This window comes from Rhinoderma darwinii, chromosome 2, assembly GCF_050947455.1.
Source record: "Rhinoderma darwinii isolate aRhiDar2 chromosome 2, aRhiDar2.hap1, whole genome shotgun sequence".
Lineage (NCBI taxonomy): Eukaryota > Metazoa > Chordata > Amphibia > Anura > Rhinodermatidae > Rhinoderma > Rhinoderma darwinii.
This window is the reverse complement of record NC_134688.1, coordinates 56958949-56979022: the sequence shown is the minus strand read 5'-3', so window position 1 is coordinate 56979022 and position 20074 is coordinate 56958949. Positions and strand designations below refer to the sequence as shown.

Sequence of the window (20074 nt, the reverse complement as noted above, 5' to 3'; positions counted from 1 at the left end):
AGTGTGTCCTACAAAATACATGTATCCCCTATCCACAGGATAGGGGATACATGTGTGATCACTGGCAGCGAAAGCTGCTTCTATCCTCTCCTCAGGGTCCCCGGCAGTCACTGACAGCCGGAGACCCGACATTCAGCAGCCCGATCGCGCAGGCAGTAAGTTAAAACCGGAGTCGTAAAAAGTCTATGGCTCGGGTTTTAAGGACCCTGACCGCTGGCCGTAAAAATACAGCCAGCGGTCGGGAACCAGTTAATGGCAAAGCGGGGAGATACCTCCCTGCTCTGCCGTAGTGTTCAGTGGCGTCCCGCTGTAGCAGCCATAGCGGCTGCCAGCGGAGCCTCCGGCCATGGTGGGGGCCCGTGCTGGCGGGCGACACGGGCCCCCTCATGCCGCGGGCCCCGTAGAAGCCCCTACGGCTGCTACGGCGGTAGTTACGCCACTGCTCAGTACATATATACAACACCAAAAAAAATCTCAGTGTTATGACTGCGGACCTCTGTCGCTCACCCTGTGATGAACGGCCGCAACCGCAACTTCCTGGCCACCTCCCCAGAGACCACGGCTGGAGCGGCCTTCCCTTCCTGGAGTGTGCGAGGGGTGCCTTAAAGGGCCAGCGTGCGCACTTCCTAAAAGTTTTCTATCCTACCCCAGTGCACCCTGGATTATAAAAAGGTCTCTTGCCCTTCCACTCCTTGCTTGAGCGTTGTTTGTACTTTTCCCATGTTTGTATTGCAAAGGGTCCCTTAGTATTTTCCTGCTTGATCCCAGAGTTCCCGTTCCCTGCATCCTATTTCCAGTATCCCTTGCTGTTTCCTAACTGTGCCTGCCTTTTATCAGAGTCGTGTGGTACCGCCGGCTGGATATGCCACGTCTGTGTATCATCTACCATTCCTGGTGCCATCCGCTTCGTCTGGCGCAACCTGCCACACCTAGCCCTATCTGAGCCGGAGCCCACGGCCTAGTGGGTCCACATACGGATGTAGCCATCTTTAACTTGACTCTGATAACTTGTTGCAGCGTGATATCACACAAAAATAACCATTGAGAAGTCATTGAAAAGGTCAAGATAAGGGATCTTTCCACTGTGTATTTAATGCGTTATTAGTCAAGCTAAAGTCAGCTACATATGTTCCCTAGATTGTGACAGTACGCTCATGGAACCCGCTGGCCAGCCTAAGACCACAGTTCAGGTCATACAGACGGATATGCGTGACCTATATGCACGTCAGCAATTACTAAGGGGTGGACCCCAATAGTATATATTGTATCTATATGCACGTCAGGATCAACTCCTCGTGGCTGTAAACTCCATCATCGCCCGACTGGATCAACTCCCTGTTCCTTCCCCAGAGACTCCTGCCATTCCACTGCCTAATACTCCTACTGTCTGTTTTCCGGATCCACAGTTGCACTGCCTCTTTTTCCTCGCTATGACTGCGTGCTCACCATTTCTCCTCTGATGAGGCCAAGGTAGCGTTCATTATTTCCCTCCTCGCTGGCAAGTTCCTCGCATGGGCGAACCCCATCCTGGAATGACAGGGGCCCAAATTTTCGGACTTAGCCCTGTTCTTACAGACTTTTTGTGACGTGTTCAAGAAGCCGGGTCGAACATCCTTAGCAGCAGCCACTCTGCTAACCCTCAAGCAAGGGGGTCCACAGCAGGAGAGTATGCCATCTCCTTCCGTACCCTGGCAGCAGAGTTGGCATGGAACAATGAAGCATTGGTGGCGACCTATGGCATGGACTGTCCTCACACACCATGGACAAGCTGGCAGCCCGCGACCTCCCACCTACCTTGGATGCCCATATCCTGTTGGCTACCCGGGTCAACATGAGGATCCAGGAACGCGATGAGGAGGTTCGGTGGAGAGACGTTTTCACAGATTAGCACCCTCGTTCCAGAGACCACTACTGCCCCCTCTTGTTGCTCTACCTGAGGAACCAATGCAGGTAGACAGAGTCAAGTTGTCCGAGCAGGAGAAACAGCGCTGACGCTCTTCAGGTCTGTGTTTGTATTGCGGCCTTAAAGGCCCTTTCGTGCGCCAATGTCCACAAAAGCCGGGAAACTCCAGTTCCTAGAGAGGCAACGCTAGGTGGGATGATGCCAAACATCAAAACCTCTTCCAAATTATCTATTTTGACTCCAGGGCAGCTGCAGATTTCATCCAGCAGGATTTAGTAGACCGACTACATCTACCCACAGTTCTTCTAGAGAGATCCCTTGCTGTTGCTTCTGTAAATGGACTACCATTGCCCGATCCTATTGTGGCTATCATGAAACCACTTACGTTACAAATCGGAGTCCTTCACTCAGAACAGATCAACTTCCTCGTCCTGCCTAAAGCCATCAACCCGTTTCTGCTGGGTCTGCCTTGGCTTCGTCTACACGCCCAGGGCCTTCACTGGAGTTCTGGAGAGGTCCCCCAATGGGGGCCAAGATGCCTTAGCCGCTGCCTGCAACAGGTCCGCCCTGTTTTGCCTCAACTGCCTCAGTCACTCTCCGATCTACCATCTCATTAAGCCAGTTTTGAGGACATCTTCAGTAAGAGCAGGTAGATAAAAACAGTGGGAACCAGGTGGGATCCACTGTAAAAAAGAGACACCATACAGGTGCAATACTTTTTTGAGAAAATATATATATATAATTAATTGTCTAAAACAATAGATCATAATAAAACATACATACAAAAAGAGAGATAGACGGTCTCTTGAGGTACAACGCGTTTAGTGGAAACAGAACCACTTTATCAAGTAAACATGAGACCATAAAGTTTTTTCCAGAGAACCCCTTTAATGACCACCGTGAAAAGGCGTATTGTCATTAAGGGGTTAAATTCGCAGTGTTGGACGGTCATCTCCAGTTTACTGTTGTATCATTATTATACCGAAATTTATATTATATTATATAATATAATAATATATTATATAATATATATATTATTATATTATACCTGTTAGGAGATGATGTCACCCCCAGATGAAGGCTGTGCCGAAACGTGCGTCGTGGTTGGCGCCATCCCGGTTGTGTCATATAGATGGGTATATATTGAGGCATGTTATTTCATATGCTGTACTTTTGAACATGTGTTGCACCTATCCTAGGACCATCACTACTTGTATTTAGCTTCTTGTCCATGTCCTTGTCCATCCTGCAGTATTGTAAAGACAATTTATATTATATATGGTATATATATATCCATATTTCATATATATTGCTTAGCACTATACACTTTATAAATAAGATGTATCCGTATTGTTATGGGCATGTGTTCACCCTGTGTATTTTACTCTGGAGATGTTGCTATATCTATTGTGTGACACCTTTTATTCATTTGTCCTCTATATTTAATAAAGTTTTTTGATACTTTTCAAAAGCATCACTATTGGTGCTTGGTGCCATTATTGTTTAGGTCAGGTTTGTCCCCTGCCGCTAGGGGCTGTGGGGTAACACAGCAGGAGGCGTGTGCAGATGCCTGAGGGACTCAGTGGTGTGCCTGCTTAACATGGTGGGCGGTTCCTTGGTGAAGGGTGCGGGTCCATCCCAGGTTTTCGCGTGGGCGGTCCTGTAAAACATTTTCCCTTGTTAACCCTCTTCCGGTGAGTTATGAGATGGTTGCGGTCTCAGTCCAGACTGAGACACCTAATTAGGTAAACAGGGATAACTTGGCTGTGTATGTCTGCTTCGAGGGATCGGTGCCCATCTTAAGCAGGAGGACAGGAAACAAATAGGGAAGGATGAGTATGTGGAGATGTTCTCCCTCCTCCCCTTGGAGAAGTTCTATCTGGATCAGGGGAAGAGGGGCTAGAGCATAAAAGAAGGAGGAGGAGAAAAGGTGTTATCTCCTGATTCCGCAAATGTTTACCAATTGGTTAATATGGTGAACGTTTTCATTTGCGATTCTTTTATCCTTTTATGTTTTATGGATTCTATTGGGGAAGCATATAGGGTGTATAAGGGCCTGGTATGGCTCCGTTATGATAAAGAAGTCACAGTACAGCTGACACTAAGCTTTATGCAGAACATAGTGGAATGTCAAAAACAGCAAAAAAAATCAAGAGAATCAAAAGAAATTTAATAAAACAACACCAGTCCCAAGTGAATATAATTCGTAATGTTGTAGGGGGGTAAGGGAATGATAATGCTGGGAACTCTCTCTGTTATACTCTACTTAAACCCTATACACACACAAGAAACAGAGTATAGAGCCAAGTATATATGAAAAGAATAACAAATTTTATTAAATACATATAAAAACATACATGTTAAAAAGGTACATGAGTGGAGAGACTCTATATGATATGAACACAGGTAAGTAGGAAAACCAAGTGTATGGTGTGTTTAAAGTCCTTATATTAAGGACATATGAATAGGGCAGTGTGCTATCGTATATAACGTTAGTTGTTTGAGTGTGAGCTGTTTTGTTAAGGACAGAAGTGTCCAAAGGGTGTTTTCTAGAGTAAAATACTCCCAACATTAATAACTCAGATAGCCTTACCCATAATAGTAGTCCTGGTAGCCTGGATACCTGTGTGTAGAACAATAAGATGTCATTTTTTATCAAAATTTCTTATTTTCACAGGAAACAAAATACCCCATTTTGTTGCCCAATTTGTCCTTGGTGCGGCAATACCCCATTTGTGGTGATAAACTGCCGTTTGGGCTCATGGGAGGGCTCAGAAGGAAAGGACCACCATTTGGCCTACTGGAGTTTTTCTGGTGCTAAGTCATGTATGCAGAAGCCCCTGAGGTACCGGTACAGTTGAAACCCCTGAGAAGTGACCCCATTTTAAAAACTACACCCCTTAAGACATTCATCTAGAGGTGTAGTGAGCCTTTTGACCCCACAGGTACTGTGTAAAAGATAATGCGCAGCAGATGGGGCAGAGTGAGATTTGCAATTTTCTATATATATATATGGCATGTCCGTGCCCGATATAGTGTGCCCAGCATGTGCCACTGGAGATATACACACCATAAGATGTAATGTGGGTTCTCCCGGGTACGGCAATACCCTACATGTGGGTGTTATTAGCTGCCTGGGCACACGGCAGGGCTCAGAAGGGAAAGATGAGGGGCATAAGCTGTGCGGAGTGTATCAGGGTAAATTAAAAATTAAGGGATGTATGATAAATTCGAAAACAATCTTTCATACAGAGTCCTGGTTTTTCGGGACACGTGTCGCATTCGTATATTGTTTACCTCCTTATCCCCCTCTTTGAGCAGACTCTGCACCTCTTTTGACTTTTTCCCTCCTTGCCAGTTTGGGGAACTTCTCCTGGAAAGTGTTGCCCTGGTACGATGCGTGTGGCCTCGCTTCCGGAAGTACTGGATGCTCCCTATTCTTGGTCCTAAAGATTAGGTTCTTGATAATCACCTCTTGAAATTCCAGGAAAGTTCCCCTCTGGCCTTCACATCGACGTAGCACATACGCATTGTACAATGCCATCTGTATGATGTGCACGGCCAGCTTCTTATACCACACCCTCGATTTACTCTCTGACTGACCAATAGTGGCGATTGTGGAGGCGGGACCATTGCAATAGGTACCGGCGTATTGAGCTGTGATAGCCTGGTGTCGGAAACAGCAGCTGTCACAGCTCGTGCACGCGCCGGTGGAAAATGGCGATGCATTTTCCCTGCGACATAATATTCCGTCGCTGAGCGCGAACGGGGCGGTCAGGGCGACGGAATATTACGTTGCTGAGCTCGAAGGGGTTAAATACTTTGAATACAGTGTCAAGAAACTTTAATTTCACTTTTTCAATGGTTTTCAGTGTGTAGGAGGGACTACCGCGATAGGAATTAAATGAACAAGACACACCGCCTTTTGGGTAACTCTAGCGAGCAAAAAACAACAACTTCTTCTTTATGGAGCAGACAGGAATCCTGAGGTTGAGGACTTCGATCCCGCTGGAAGTCCCCCGGAGAGAGGTTGTGCCTGACCCCACGTTGCCGGCTTGGCTAAGGATACGCCGCTGTCAGTCACGGCGGGAGCTACCCACTACTGACAGCCTATCCTAGGGTAAGAGTCACACTCTCGGCCCACGGATCGCGTCGTGGGAATCAGTGACTAACTTACCTACTAGCACCGTCACGGGTCCTTGCAGAGCTATCCGCTACCTTTCATGACAACCCTCTCTCTCCTCAGTCGGTAGTCCGAACGGTGGACCACCTAGGATGCAACTGAACTGGCGGGCTGACGCTAAGGGTTACACGAAGTCCAGCTAGTCCAACAAAGTCCTGTCAACCCTGACCGTTCCTTCTGTCTGCTCCTATTCCAACAAGATTCATAAACAACAGTTCCATGCAAGTATTACATGCGGTGCTCTAGCTATAACAGTTCCATGCAAGGGTTACATGCGGTGCTTTATCTATAACAGTTCCATGCAAGAGTGACACGCGGTGCTTTATCTATAACAGTTCCATGCAAGAGTGACACGCGGTGCTTAATCTATAACAGTTTCATGCAAGAGTGACACGCGGTGCTTTATCTATAAGGGTATGTTCACACGGCCTATTTACGGACGTAAATCGGGCGTTTTTGCCCCGAATTACGCCCGAAAATAGCGCCTCAATAGCGCTGACAAACATCTGCCCATTGAAAGCAATGGGCAGACGTTTGTCTGTTCACATGAGGCGTATATTTACGCGCCGCTGTCAAATGACGGCGCGTAAATAGACGCCCGCGTAGAAGAAGTGACCTGTCACTTCTTTGGCCGTAATTGGAGCCGCTATTCATTGACTCCAATGAATAGCAGCGCTAATTACGGCCGTATTTGACGCGGCGTTCAAGCGCCTGCACATGCCGGTACGGCTGAAATTACGGGGATGTTTTCAGGCTGAAACATCCCCGTAATTTCAGCCGTTACGGACCCCCGCCGTGTGAACATACCCTAACAGTTCCATGCAAAAGTGACACGCGGTGAATGAGATAGCAAGTCCTCTGCCTTTGGGCCTTTCTCAGAAAGTGTTGTTTGTCCCTTTTGAGACTATTCTTTTGGGAGTAAGGTGGGAGTAAGGTGGCGGTAGTTAGCGAGGGACGTCACGCCAGAAACGGTCACGGACTAGGACACGGGCACTTTGGTCATGGCGGGAATCTAGTTCTTGGTCAGGGGTCTTAAGGTCTGGGCACGGTACCTGTGGCTGTTGGCACACTCCTTGTGCTTTAGCCGATCCTCTGTCCTCCTCCTGGATTTCCTCAGACACCCGTGCTGTCCTTCTTCCTCTATTCTGAGGCTGCAGCTGAGAGCCCACGTGCTGTCAGGCTCCTGCCTTCTCTATTCCGGTGCCTTCCTGCACCTCTCACTTCGCAGTACACCTCTTCTCTCTTGTTCCCTCTCCGTACTGCTCCTTCTTCACCCCCTCACTACTGCTCTCTCCCTCTTCTTCGCGCCACTCGCTTGCTCCGCCCCCTCCTTTTTGGCGCACTCTCTCGCTTGCTTTCTCCTTCCCGCGCGCACACACTCTCCTCCTCTGTCCTCCCTCTTGCTCCCGTCACGGCCCCTCCTCCTGCTTTCCTTCCCTCTCTCTGCTAGAGCGTCTGCAATGGGCGTCGGCACCGCGGCCGTTTCCATGGCGACCAGGACGCTCCTCCGCCCGACTCCTGTGCCAAAGACCGGCGGTGATTTCCTGCGGGGTTCCCCCTCCAAGAGGACAGGTAAGTGCACCCCTTACACTTCCCGCCTGGTTGTCAAGTGCAGTCCTCGGCACTAAACTTCATAATCTTGCAAATAAGCCGGCTGTCGGTTGCGATTACATCTCTGAGGATAGCGCAATCCACGATTTACTTCTGTTGCAGGGGTTTCCACACACTCCGTCGGGCGCTCTGTCTCTGTTAGTCGTGATTCACAGGTGACACCAGGGTCATTTGCTGGGACCATCAACCACCAATCTCCATCAGTACTCGTGGGTGGAGCACCCCGCGGTTCTTCGGGCCCCAAGGTCGTGATCAATTCAGGTGTCAGGAAGGTACAGGGCCGCAACAGGTTGCGATGCAGCCTTCTGCTCGGTCCCTGGTCACCCTCAGGTCGCACTTCATACACAGGAAGCCCGGGGTCGACGCGTTTGATCACCACATATGGGTGTCTCTCCCATCGGGGCTCCAGCTTATGGCCACGCGCTGCCCTGCGATTCCGCACCAACACTCGATCTCCAGTATGAAATGCTCGCTGTCGTTCTTCCAAAGGGGGTAGGCTCTCTTTGGGTCGAGCTTTCTCCATTTCGCCCTTCGCTGCACTCAACCGCCGTTGATGTTCTTGGACCCATTGGGAGGGGGATCAGTGGACTTCAACCTCCGGCGTCCCTAACAGAAGGTCCAACGGAACCCGGCTCGGTCGGCCGAACATCAATTGATATGGGGTATACCCGGTAGCTCGATGCACAGTGTTGTTATAGGCCCATACCAGGTCGTCCACATACTCAGGCCACCGTTCTTGTCGTTCGTCTCCGATGGTCTTTAATAGCCCCAGCAAGGTGCGATTGAACCTTTCACAAGCCCCATTCCCTTGTGGGTGATATGGGGTCGTCCTGGATTTTCGGATTCCATGTAAGATGCACAGCTCCCGGAAGAGATCCGACTCGAAATTCGCTCCTTGGTCCGACAAGATGCGTCTGGGACATCCATACGGACGGATCACATGCTTCCACAACGCCGCCGCAGTCGTCGGAGCAGTCTGGTCCCGCGTAGGAATCACCACGGCAAATTTAGAAAAATGATCCAAGCATACTAACGCATATCGGTGCCCCGAGGTGACTTCTTGGATTGTTAAGAAGTCTACCGTCAGTAGTTCTAGTGGCACACCCGTTACGATAGTCATGGGCCTCTCCGACTGTTCTGTCGCCTTGTGTACGACACACTCTGTGCATTCCTTGTAGACATCTCTCATTATTTCTTCCAGGTTTGGAGCATAGAAGTGATTCCTGACGATCTGTACAGTCTTTTCCACCGCAAAATGACCTCGGTTCTCGTGCATCCACTTGCACACGGGTTTGACATCTGCGATGGGCAAAACCAACTGCCATATGTCGCGAGATTCCCGTGGTGCCCACATCCTTCTATACAATACTCCATCATGGTATTCTAGTCGTTCCAACTGCCGAGCTAATGCTTTAGCTGGTGCTGACAAGCTGGTTCGTTCGTCTGCCGTGGGCCTTTCCTGCTGACGTACCCATTTGGCGATTATTTGGATGTCCGGGTCTTGCTGTTGCCGCTTCTCCCACTCGCCTCTATCATACATCTCAGCAAGATCCTCAATCCCTTGTATTGCTGTCACTACCCGTTGCTGCTGCATTGGAGGATGAACCACGCGTAGTGGGGGTATCTCTACTTCTTCTCGTTCATCGTCCACCTCTCCGACCGGGGTCTCACAGAGTGTATCGGCGTTGGTATGGTTCTTACCGGGCTTGTACCGAATGGTATAGTTGAATCGGGCCAGTCGGGCTATCCATCGTTGTTCCATCGCCCCCAGCTTTGCCGTCCCAAGATACGCCAAGGGATTGTTATCCGTGTAAATTTCCACTTGACTTCCGACCAGGTATTCGGCAAACCGTTCGGTCACGGCCCATACGATGGCCAATAACTCGAGCCTGAACGAGCTGTAATTGGTTGGGTTACGTTCTGATGGCCGCAAGCTACGGCTACCATAGGCGATGACGCGCTCCACGTCTCCTTGCTGTTGGGCCAGGACTGCTCCCAGTCCCTTCAAACTAGCGTCAGCGTAGAGCCGGAATGGCTGGGTGAAGTCTGCAAACGCGAGGATGGGGGCTGTCACCAGCCGTGTCTTCAGCGCTTCGAATGCCGCTTGCTGTGGCTCCTGCCATTGCTCCACTATACTGGGGCTTCGGCTCCCCTTCTTTTGGGTGGGTTGTCCACAGAGGAGTTGATTCAGGGGACTTGCAATTTTTGAGAAGTCTCGGATGTACCTCCGATAGTAACCGACCAATCCGAGATAGGCTCGGGTTTCCGTGGTGTTCTGCGGAACGGCCCACTCCTGTATGGCTTTGATCTTATCTGGGTCAGGTGCAATTCCCGCTGCATTCACAACATGTCCTAGGTATTTGATCTGCCGGCGACCAAGTCGGCACTTGCTGGGTTTTAATTTGAGGCCATATTTTCCCAATCGCTCCAACACGACCTGTAGATGCCGCAAATGTTCTGGGAAAGTCTTTGAGAAAATAACGATATCATCTAAGTAGATCAAGACTGACTCGTAGTTTAGATCTCCCAGACAATGCTCCATTAGTCGTTGGAAAGTACTGGGCGCATTAGTTAGGCCGAACGGCATCCGATTAAATTCGAACAAACCTGACGGAGTAATGAACGCCGTCTTTTCCTTATCCTCTTCCTTCATAGGTACCTGCCAATATCCACTGGCTAAATCGAGCGTCATATAGTATCGCGCCTCCTGCATGGCTGTTAAGGATTCCTCCACTCGCGGCAGGGGGTAGGCATCCCGATGCGTACAAGCGTTCAACTTGCGGTAATCCACACAAAACCGGAGCGATCCATCCTTCTTCCTTACCAGGACAATTGGGGCTGCCCATGGGCTCTGACTTTCTCTGATCACCTGCCCGTCTAACATCTTCTGCAGGAGCTCTTTTACCTCCCGATACAGAGCGGGAGGTATATTGCGATATCGCTCTCGGATTGGAGGCGCCGCCCCCGTGTGGATCCCATGTTCGATGGTAGCGGTGCATCCAAAGTCCTCTTCATGCTGAGCGAAAACCCAGCCGAAGCGTTGCAGAAGCGTCTTCAGTTGCTCCTCCGACTTGGTATCCGGGGCTATTCCGTCCAGTTCGAGTTGGCGCCACAGTCGATCAGTCTGCTCGTTCACGTCGGCCTCACTCCTTTCATCTCTTGACGATGCCTCTTGCAAAGTCTCGGCCATGGCGGGGTCCGTCACGTCCTCGGGCCTAACCATCTCAACATTAGCTAGCACCGTGCCGGCCGGTATCTCGACAACCCCTTGGGTCGGATTCAGCACTCTGACGGTCGCCATTCCTTTGGTGATCCGACACACCGTTCTTCCCACCACCCAGGGTGGCGTACTCTTGAGACTTCGCATGGGTTCCACCATGACCACGGCATCCCTTAAGCGATGATGGGTCCCTACAGAGAGGGGAATGGTGACTTCCTGTAGAGATGGCACTCGCAGCACCGCTTTACCTGGGTCCCTCACCGACCCCACTCGCCCCTGTAGCGTCTTCAAGTCAGCCTGTCGTTGGCAGATTTGATGCACATGAAATAAAGCTTGCCGAGCGGTCCGATCGGCTGCCAGCTCCTCCCACCGGCTACCGCTCGTCTCGTTGAACATCATGCCACGTATTTCCTGCAACACATTCATGCCAATTATAACAGGTATACCCGGCCTTGCACAATTATGTACTACCACAATACCAGCACGGGGAAAATTACGATTAAACACGTCTAATTCTAACCACGTAACACCGGCAATGATAATTGGCAGGCTATTAGCCGCCGTAAGTTCAATCCAAGGGGCTTCTAGAGTCTGTCGACCTTGGAACTGTTCATGGAACAACTGATAGGTCATGGTGGTTACCTCCGAACCAGTGTCAATAAGGCAAGGAACGTTAACCCACCCGATCATGGCTGTAACTATGGGGCATTTTCCTGTCAAAAGTTCCACCCTTCTTTTCGGGCCCGTCGATGGAATGCCCGCAGCTTGGCCCTCAGCGGCGGGGTACCTTAGTTTAAAGGTGGCTGTTCCCGTCTTGGATAGCGTCTCACCCTGCAATCTCTGGCGAAATGACCCGGCTGATCACACTGCCAACAGCGTCGAGGCCCTCCTCGTGTTGCTCTGGGTGACCGAGGGAGCTGTTCAGGTCGATCGGCAATTACGCTCAGTTGGGCGACATCTGTTTTTAATTCCCGGATAGCTTCCTTGACATCCCGGGCGAACTCGGTGAACACTGCTTCTGGGCGTCCAATACCTGTCGGAGATGGCTCGGGGGTACCCACGTTTTGAAGGGCCATGCTAGCCTCTCCCAACTCCCCTTGATGAACTTCGAGCGCTTCTCGTAACACGTCACTCATCGTGGCGGTGGGGGTTACCCGGACGAGGTCTCTCGCGGCGCGCCTCAGGGTCCGGCTGTCCTGCCCGGACACAAACTGGTCTCGCACTATTCGGTCCGGCTCCGTTACGGCTACGCACCCCGCTGGGTCCTTCCTTACGAGTCGACTCCACATTCCTTGTAATCCTACCGCAAATTGTTGGAGTGATTCTCCGTTCCTCTGTACCCTGGTATAGAATTTGTTCCGGAGATCGGCGGCTGACGTGACGTCTCCATAGAGGGGACTCCAATCGGCTGATGATTGCTTCTAGCGTGTCGCGGTGTTCTAGCGGTAGAACCAAGACAGCTTGTCTCGCGTCCCCTTCGAGTGAGTTAAATGCCAGGTCGGCTTGGTGGGGTCACAGGTACCTGGAATAACCGGGCCGCAGTACGAACTCGTTCCGTCCAGTCTGCGATCGATACACTCTTTCTGTCAAACTTGGGAATGTTCATTAGGGCGGCCCCCATTGGTATCATGACGGTCGGGGTCGGCGGTAGTGTCCCGCTGCTGGATGGTTCCATCGCGGCGAGGTTTCGGATCCTGCCGACTACACCAATTTATGTAGGAGGGACTACCGCGATAGGAATTAAATGAACAAGACACACCGCCTTTTGGGTAACTTCTTTACTGTAGCGAGCAAATAACAACAACTTCTTCTTTATGGAGCAGACAGGAATCCTGAGGTTGAGGACTTCGATCCCGCTGGAAGTCCCCCGGAGAGAGGTTGTGCCTGACCCCACGTTGCCGGCTTAGCTAAGTATACGCCGCTGTCAGTCACGGCGGGAGCTACCCACTACTGACAGCCTATCCTAGGGTAAGAGTCACACTCTCGGCCCACGGATCGCGTCGTGGGAACCAGCGACTAACGTACCTACTAGCACCGTCACGGGTCCTTGCAGATCTATCCGCTACCTTTCATGACAACCCTCTCTCTCCTCAGTCGGTAGTCCGAACGGTGGACCCCCTAGGATGCAACTGAACTGGCGGGCTGACGCTAAGGGTTACACGAAGTCCAGCTAATAGTCCAACAAAGTCCCGTCAACCCGACCGTTCCTTCTGTCTGCTCCTATTCCAAAAAGATTCATAAACAACAGTTCCATGCAAGTATTACATGCGGTGCTCTAGCTATAACAGTTCCATGCAAGGGTTACATGCGGTGCTTTATCTATAACAGCTCCATGCAAGAGTGACACGCGGTGCTTTATCTATAACAGTTCCATGCAAGAGTGACACGCGGTGCTTAATCTATAACAGTTTCATGCAAGAGTGACACGCGGTGCTTTATCTATAACAGTTCCATGCAAAAGTGACACGCGGTGAATGAGATAGCAAGTCCTCTGCCTTTGGGCCTTTCTCAGAAAGTGTTGTTTGTCCCTTTTGAGACTATTCTTTTTGGAGTAAGGTGGGAGTAAATTGGTGGTAGTTAGCGAGGGACGTCACGCCAGAAACGGTCACGGACTAGGACACGGGCACTTTGGTCATGGCGGGAATCTAGTTCTTGGTCAGGGGTCTTAAGGTCTGGGCACGGTACCTGTGGCTGTTGACACACTCCTTGTGCTTTGGCCGGTCCTCTGTCCTCCTCCTGGATTTCCTCAGACACCCGTGCTGTCCTTCTTCCTCTATTCTGAGGCTGCAGCTGAGAGCCCACGTGCTGTCAGGCTCCTGCCTTCTCTATTCCGGTGCCTTCCTGCACCTCTCACTTCGCAGTACACCTCTTCTCTCTTGTTCCCTCTCCGTACTGCTCCTTCTTCACCCCCTCACTACTGCTCTCTCCCTCCCTCTTCTTCGCGCCACTCGCTTGCTCCGCCCCCTCCTTTCTGGCGCGCTCTCTCACTTGCTTTCTCCTTCCCGCGCGCACACACTCTCCTCCTCTGTCCTCCCTCTTGCTCCCGTCACGGCCCCTCCTCCTCCTGCTTTCCTTCTCTCTCTCTGCTGAATCGTCTGCGATGGCCGTCGGCACCGCGGCCGTTTCCATGGCGACCAGGACGCTCCTCCGCCCGACTTCTGTGCCAAAGACCAGCGATGATTTCCTGCGGGGTTCCCCCTCCAAGAGGACAGGTAAGTGCACCCCTTACAAGTGACTTAAGTGATAAATTATCACGCTGCAGCAAGTTATCAGAGTCAGGATAAGGATTGCTATATCTGTACATGACTCCAAACAAAGAAACAAGAAGTTCATCTGCTCACCAGGCCGTCCATGTGTCCAATAAACTCTCGGTGGGCGGATAATTGTCTGGTAACTTTATCCATTAAAATGGAGACGATCCAGAACTTAGGCTACATTCACACGACAGTGAAAAAAAATGGCCATTAAAAACTGATCAACTGTCAGTTTTTCATGGCCGTTTTGCATCATTGTGTCTGCAAATTTTTATACACTTCCAGTCCTTCTGTCCGTTTTTAATGACCGTTTGACATCCATTTTTCATCCGTTTTTCATGGCCGTTAAAAAACTGATGAATTTCATTTGTCTGGCTTCTTTTGTCCCAACCCCCTGAAAACACCCAAACAAAGGTCATTGTCATGATTGTTTCACAGCCCCCCTGTAGATGATGCCACACAGCCCCCCTGTAGATGATGGCACACGGACCGGACCCCCTGTATATGATGCCACACAGACCCCCTGTAGATGATGAAACACAGACCCCCTGTAGATGATGGCACACAGACCCCCTGTAGATGATGGCACACAGACCCCCTGTAGATGATGGCACACAGACCCCCTGTAGATGATGGCACACAGCCCCCCTGTAGATGATGGCACACCGCCCCATGTAGATGATGGCACACAGCCCCCTTGTAGACGATGGCACACAGCCCCCTGTAGACGATGGCACACAGCCCCCCTGTAGATGATGACACAGACACCTCTCCGGAGAAAGCACCACACCCCCCCTCCCTGTGGTAATCTTCCGGGACTCTCTCTGTAAATTCAGGACCGTGCCGAAAAATTTGCTACAGTAGACAACAATGTCCCCTGTACTAGCGCCACGCTACCATAGTAGTGAGCGCAACAATATCCGTAATTTTTGTCCGACTGAATGCCCTACATACTCACCGATGCATGACCGTCTACGTCACGAGTGATCTCTAGTCTCACTGGTTCTGCGAAGGCGACGCGAGGACGTCAACTCGTCACCTTCGCAGAACCCATGAGACTAGAGACCACACCTGTAGAGGACGGCGCTGCATCGGTGAGTATGTGTCATTGTGCCGCCGATTACCAGCAAGGGAGCCAATAGTTCCCTTGGCTCTTGAATCCCCAAATCACAGAACCGTTTTTAACGGCTGTTACATGTATTGACGGCCGTTAAAAATTGATCCATTGACTTCTACGGGGGCCGTCTGGCCGTGAAAGCGGCCAAAAATAGGACATGTTCTATTTTTTGACGCCCAATATTCACGGGTGGTTAAAAAAAGGCCGTGTGAATATACCCATAGAACATCATTGTTCTGAAAGCGGACGTTTTTTACTGTTGTGTGAATGTAGCCTAAAACGAAATGCAATAAAATGTATCCTTTATTAGTTCAGATGTTGCCGTCTTTACCTTGACTTTTAACGCATTAAATAAACAATCCCTTATCTTGACTTTTTCAATGGCTTTTGTTGTGTGATATCACGCTGCAACAAATGATATTTTATTTCACATATAGCGAAAAGTAGTAATCCAAAAATAGGTTTTTAACGTTTCGGTCTATACATTCAACCTTCTTTAGACACGGATATGCGGCGCTTGTGACCTCGGTCGCTGTTGGGTAATGGCGCCATTATTTTTGGATTACTACTTTTCGCTATATGTGAAATCAAATATCACTTATTGCATAATACCTTGGAGTGCTGAGTTCCCATTTTTTATACATTGGCGTGGAAGCCTACTCACGCAAACTTGAAACACGGAGTGCTGCGGGATCAAGAAAGTATCACGCTGCAACAAGTTATCAGAGTCAAGTTAAAGATGGCTACATCTGTCTTACAGTATAAAATCCATCTAGTAACAGATTACACGTTTCATACATTACATGTTCTTAGTCGTAGCCCCTATAACCACACATGTATCTTTCTTCCATGTTTATAAACAGCAGTCCCATGTAACGCCTATATCCAGTGTATGCACAGACAGTCTATCCAGGCAGTAGGAGATAATTAGATGATGTAACAGATACTGCAGCCGCTTATGATGTCACTGATGATGTCATAGACAGTACTAGCCGTTAGGTTCTATGTGCAGCTGGATTACATATTTTTTACAATTTCTGCCAATGACGTCTGGACCGGGACTGTGATTGACTGTGTGATTGACAGGTAAGATGCAGCATTTTATCATTAATTCTACATGTTACTGGACACATGAAATATATACGCTCTAGAATTCTCATATAAGATTCACACTGGACATTACTGCAGCAATTTCTAACCACACCAACACCTCACCACAACTATATGATTGTAGAAGGATTTTTTTCTGGTGATTGTCAGGGGTTGTTTTTTTTTTTTAGACAAACAGTTCAAGTTCCAGTAAAATGTTTCTATTAATGCAAGTAACAACTGAACATTTTACATTCAGATTTCAATGTTTCATATTTTCTCATTAAAGTTACAACTCAGTACAAAAGAGTATGTTCACACAGCCTATTTTCAGCCGTTTTCCTGGCCGTAAACACCCCGAAAAACAGCCGAAAATACGGAGGCTGGACGCCTCCAAACATCTGCCCATTGATTTCAATGGGAAAAACTGTTTTTTTTTCCGATGGTGCATTTTACGTGGGCGTTTGATAAAGCGGCGCATAAAAAACACCCTGTAAAAAGAAGTGCATTTCACTCCTTCGGCCATTTTTGGAGCCGTTTTTCATTGTCTCAATAGAAAAACAGCTCCGAGAACGTTGGTAAAAACGCCTCAAAAAATGTTTGTGGTATAAAAAATGGCTGAAAATCAGAGGCTGTTTTCCCTTGAAAAGAGCTCTGTATTTTAGAGACGTTTTTTAGTTAAGTGTGTGAACATACCCTTACCATTGTCTGAGAATTGCAGCTGTCAGTAATGTGGAATGTGACTTCTCAGTCGTTTTCAATATGATGTCTAATTTAATTTAATTAAATAGTCTTAAAAAGCTACCGTATATTATCCTAATAAGGCTCAGCAGTAGCCAGGGCCGGCCTTAGGGGTGTGCGACCTGTGCCATTACATAGGGCGCATCCCTCCAGCAGGTGGAACGGGGCGCTGCGCTGGCTCCCTTCCACTGCTTGTGTTTTAGAAGCGGCCGGGCAACTCAGCAGCTGCCTTTCCGCTCGGGTGCTTTTCTCTCACTGACCGCATTTCTAGCAGCGAAAATCGGGATTCCTCTAGGAGATGGGGGCATTGGGGATTGGCATTTGTAAATTGCCCACATTGTGACCCCCCCCTAATGTCAGTCATGGACACCTGGGCCTGGGTGTGACTGCAACCTCTTCACCCCTATAGTTATGTTCCCTAGGTTTACACTAAGATTACAAAATGTTTTCAATGTCTGACTCGTCCTGTGATAGAAAATGAAAGGTGTGAAAGTAAATATATTATTATTCATTCTAGATATGGGGTTATTTTATGTTTATTCCATTATGTATTTTACAGACATTTATGACATCTGAATATGTGGCACCAGTGACAGCCGACATGCTAGGACATACACTGTATATATGTAAGTATTATAGCAAATGACAACCTATAGAAATTCTATAATCTGATGTCATCCAGAATGTTCCTATAGAGACACATGACAAGACTGTGGGAATAAATTCCCCAATGTTGTTCATCCAGGGCCTGTCTTAGGGGTGTGCGACCTGTGCGGTTACACTGGGTGCATCACCTGTCACTAATGAATGGGATGCCACTGGTCTTGATGTCTGGGGCACCCATTGCTTGAACACTCAATCCCACTCTTCATGTAAAAAAAGTAAAGGGCACTGCTCAGGATGCAGATACAATTCCTTGATAATGGATTACATTACAGTGTGACAGACAATACTTGTCTGGCAGTGTTATTTGGGCACTGTATGATTGCAGTATTTGAGTACTATATTCTACGCCATAAAGCTGAATTCAGACGCTGCAGATTTGCTGCGCGGCAAAATTCACAAGTGTTACAGGTGAATAGTTACAGTCTCAAAAACTCATCCACATGTAGCAAAAGTAAACGCTGGGAATTTTGCTGCAGCTTTATATTATTATTATTATAGAAATGCTCCATAAAGAAGATATTATGGTATTAGTAATATATAAGGGACTTGTTATTTATGTAATTTCCTAATACACATTTGGCTTATGGGGGAGCACACAGCGCACACAGAGTGTCTACATTACCAGTACTGCAGTCTGTGCGCCACCATACAGGTCCGTCCACATGAAGTTGCTGTGTACATGAGCCCTAATGTACATTTCCTTCATTGTTGGGTGGTCTATACTGAGCACACGTCTGTCTGGAGAAATAAAACTACACAATTATTGTTTTTTCCAGAACACCTTAAGATCGGCTGCCTGCTGCCAGGGGGACTCACTGAAGCAATATTTCATCTATGCAAGGTGCGTCTCTTATTGGTTACTATATGCAGTATCCACCAATACCCTCCACAGTTAGAATGACACTTTTTGTATGTCCTGGGTCAGAATGCCCCTTTTTAATGGCCCCACAGTAATGAAGCCCCCTTTTCTAAGCCCCGACTCAGTCCTTTTATCCCCCATATTAATAGTGCCCCCTTTGCTCCTATAAAATAAAAAATTATACTCACCTAATAGACGACCAACCGGGTCAGACATTTCGCTTCCTCCCTGCGCCGTTATTGTTTGTCCAATTTCAGGGGTGTACGGAGCCCCAGAGCTGTGGGCCACCCCAAATCCCTGGACCCCAGCCGGTCATCCTATTTACCCCTTTGGTAATTTTACACTGGTTGGGGACTGGACTCTGTTCTAGATAGAAATGTTGCCATTGATTGAGATTTGTCCTAATACATTGTCTTTCTTTCTCCTAGAATTAATTCCTCATAAGAGTTAATGATAACCACACGTCCCAGGAGGGCAGATCAAAGATTAAGCAGAGCCCTCCACCTCACATCACATAACGTTCTACATTCAGTCGGATGTATTCAGTAGGAGAGTCCAAGGTCAGTGTATTTTATTAACTGCATCTCTAAATGATCACATAGTGTGTATTACTGGTCAATACTGAAGAGGGCACTACCACCATAGATGGCCTGGGCACCCTCAACTTACACTGCCGATCCGGCATTTAGGGCCCAAACCTATAATATAAAAAAACAGAAAGATACAATCCCTAGTTTATTGACTGGGTGATGTTATTTGGGCACTGTATGATTAAATTATTTGGACACTACATGGTGCATCATAAGGGGGAGGACGTCACAGATACTGCACATGTCACCAATAAACCTAAGGCCGGCCCTGGATGTGACACAATAGCTGCCACGTGACATGCCATCCACACGGACATGACCGCTGTGGCCTAGCAACTAAAGACAACAGAACCACCAGCGCAGGAGCCACAGGGAATTTAACAAATGAGTAGGGACAATTTGTTATTTTTAGCCATATGCGGCTTAGACTAAGGTTTATGAAACTGTCAGAGAACCCCTTTAATAATTATTTTGTCTGTTGAATCCAGAAATCCAATTTACCATTTTCTACTCTCTCTACTCCAGTCCAAAAGACTCCACAAAAGACAAATTAGAAGTTTTCCATTAAGGATAAGATTATATAGAAGAATAACAATAAGCTCCTGGTCCCTGATACAAAATCTATACCAGGGTCCTCCAACTATTATATGCCATTATACTGCTGGTGTTATTTGTGTGGCAGAGGGGCATTGGACTCGCCCTGTGATAGAAAATGAAATGTGTGAAAGTAAATATATTATTATTCATTATAGATATGGGGTTATTTTATGTATGTGCATTAAACCCATTATGTAATTTACAGACATTTCTAACATCTGAATATGTGGCACCAGTGACAGCC

At 48.4% G+C, this 20074-nt stretch overlaps 1 long non-coding RNA gene across 1 annotated transcript; it reads left to right on the top strand.

Annotated features, from left to right (window-relative positions):
- Positions 1 to 16323: 16323 nt before the first annotated feature.
- LOC142740570 (uncharacterized) lies at positions 16324 to 19197 on the top strand. Its single transcript, XR_012880788.1, has 4 exons — positions 16324 to 16374; positions 17678 to 17744; positions 18561 to 18625; positions 19072 to 19197. It is a non-coding gene; the product is annotated as an uncharacterized LOC142740570 (long non-coding RNA).
- The last annotated feature ends 877 nt before the right edge of the window (positions 19198 to 20074 follow it).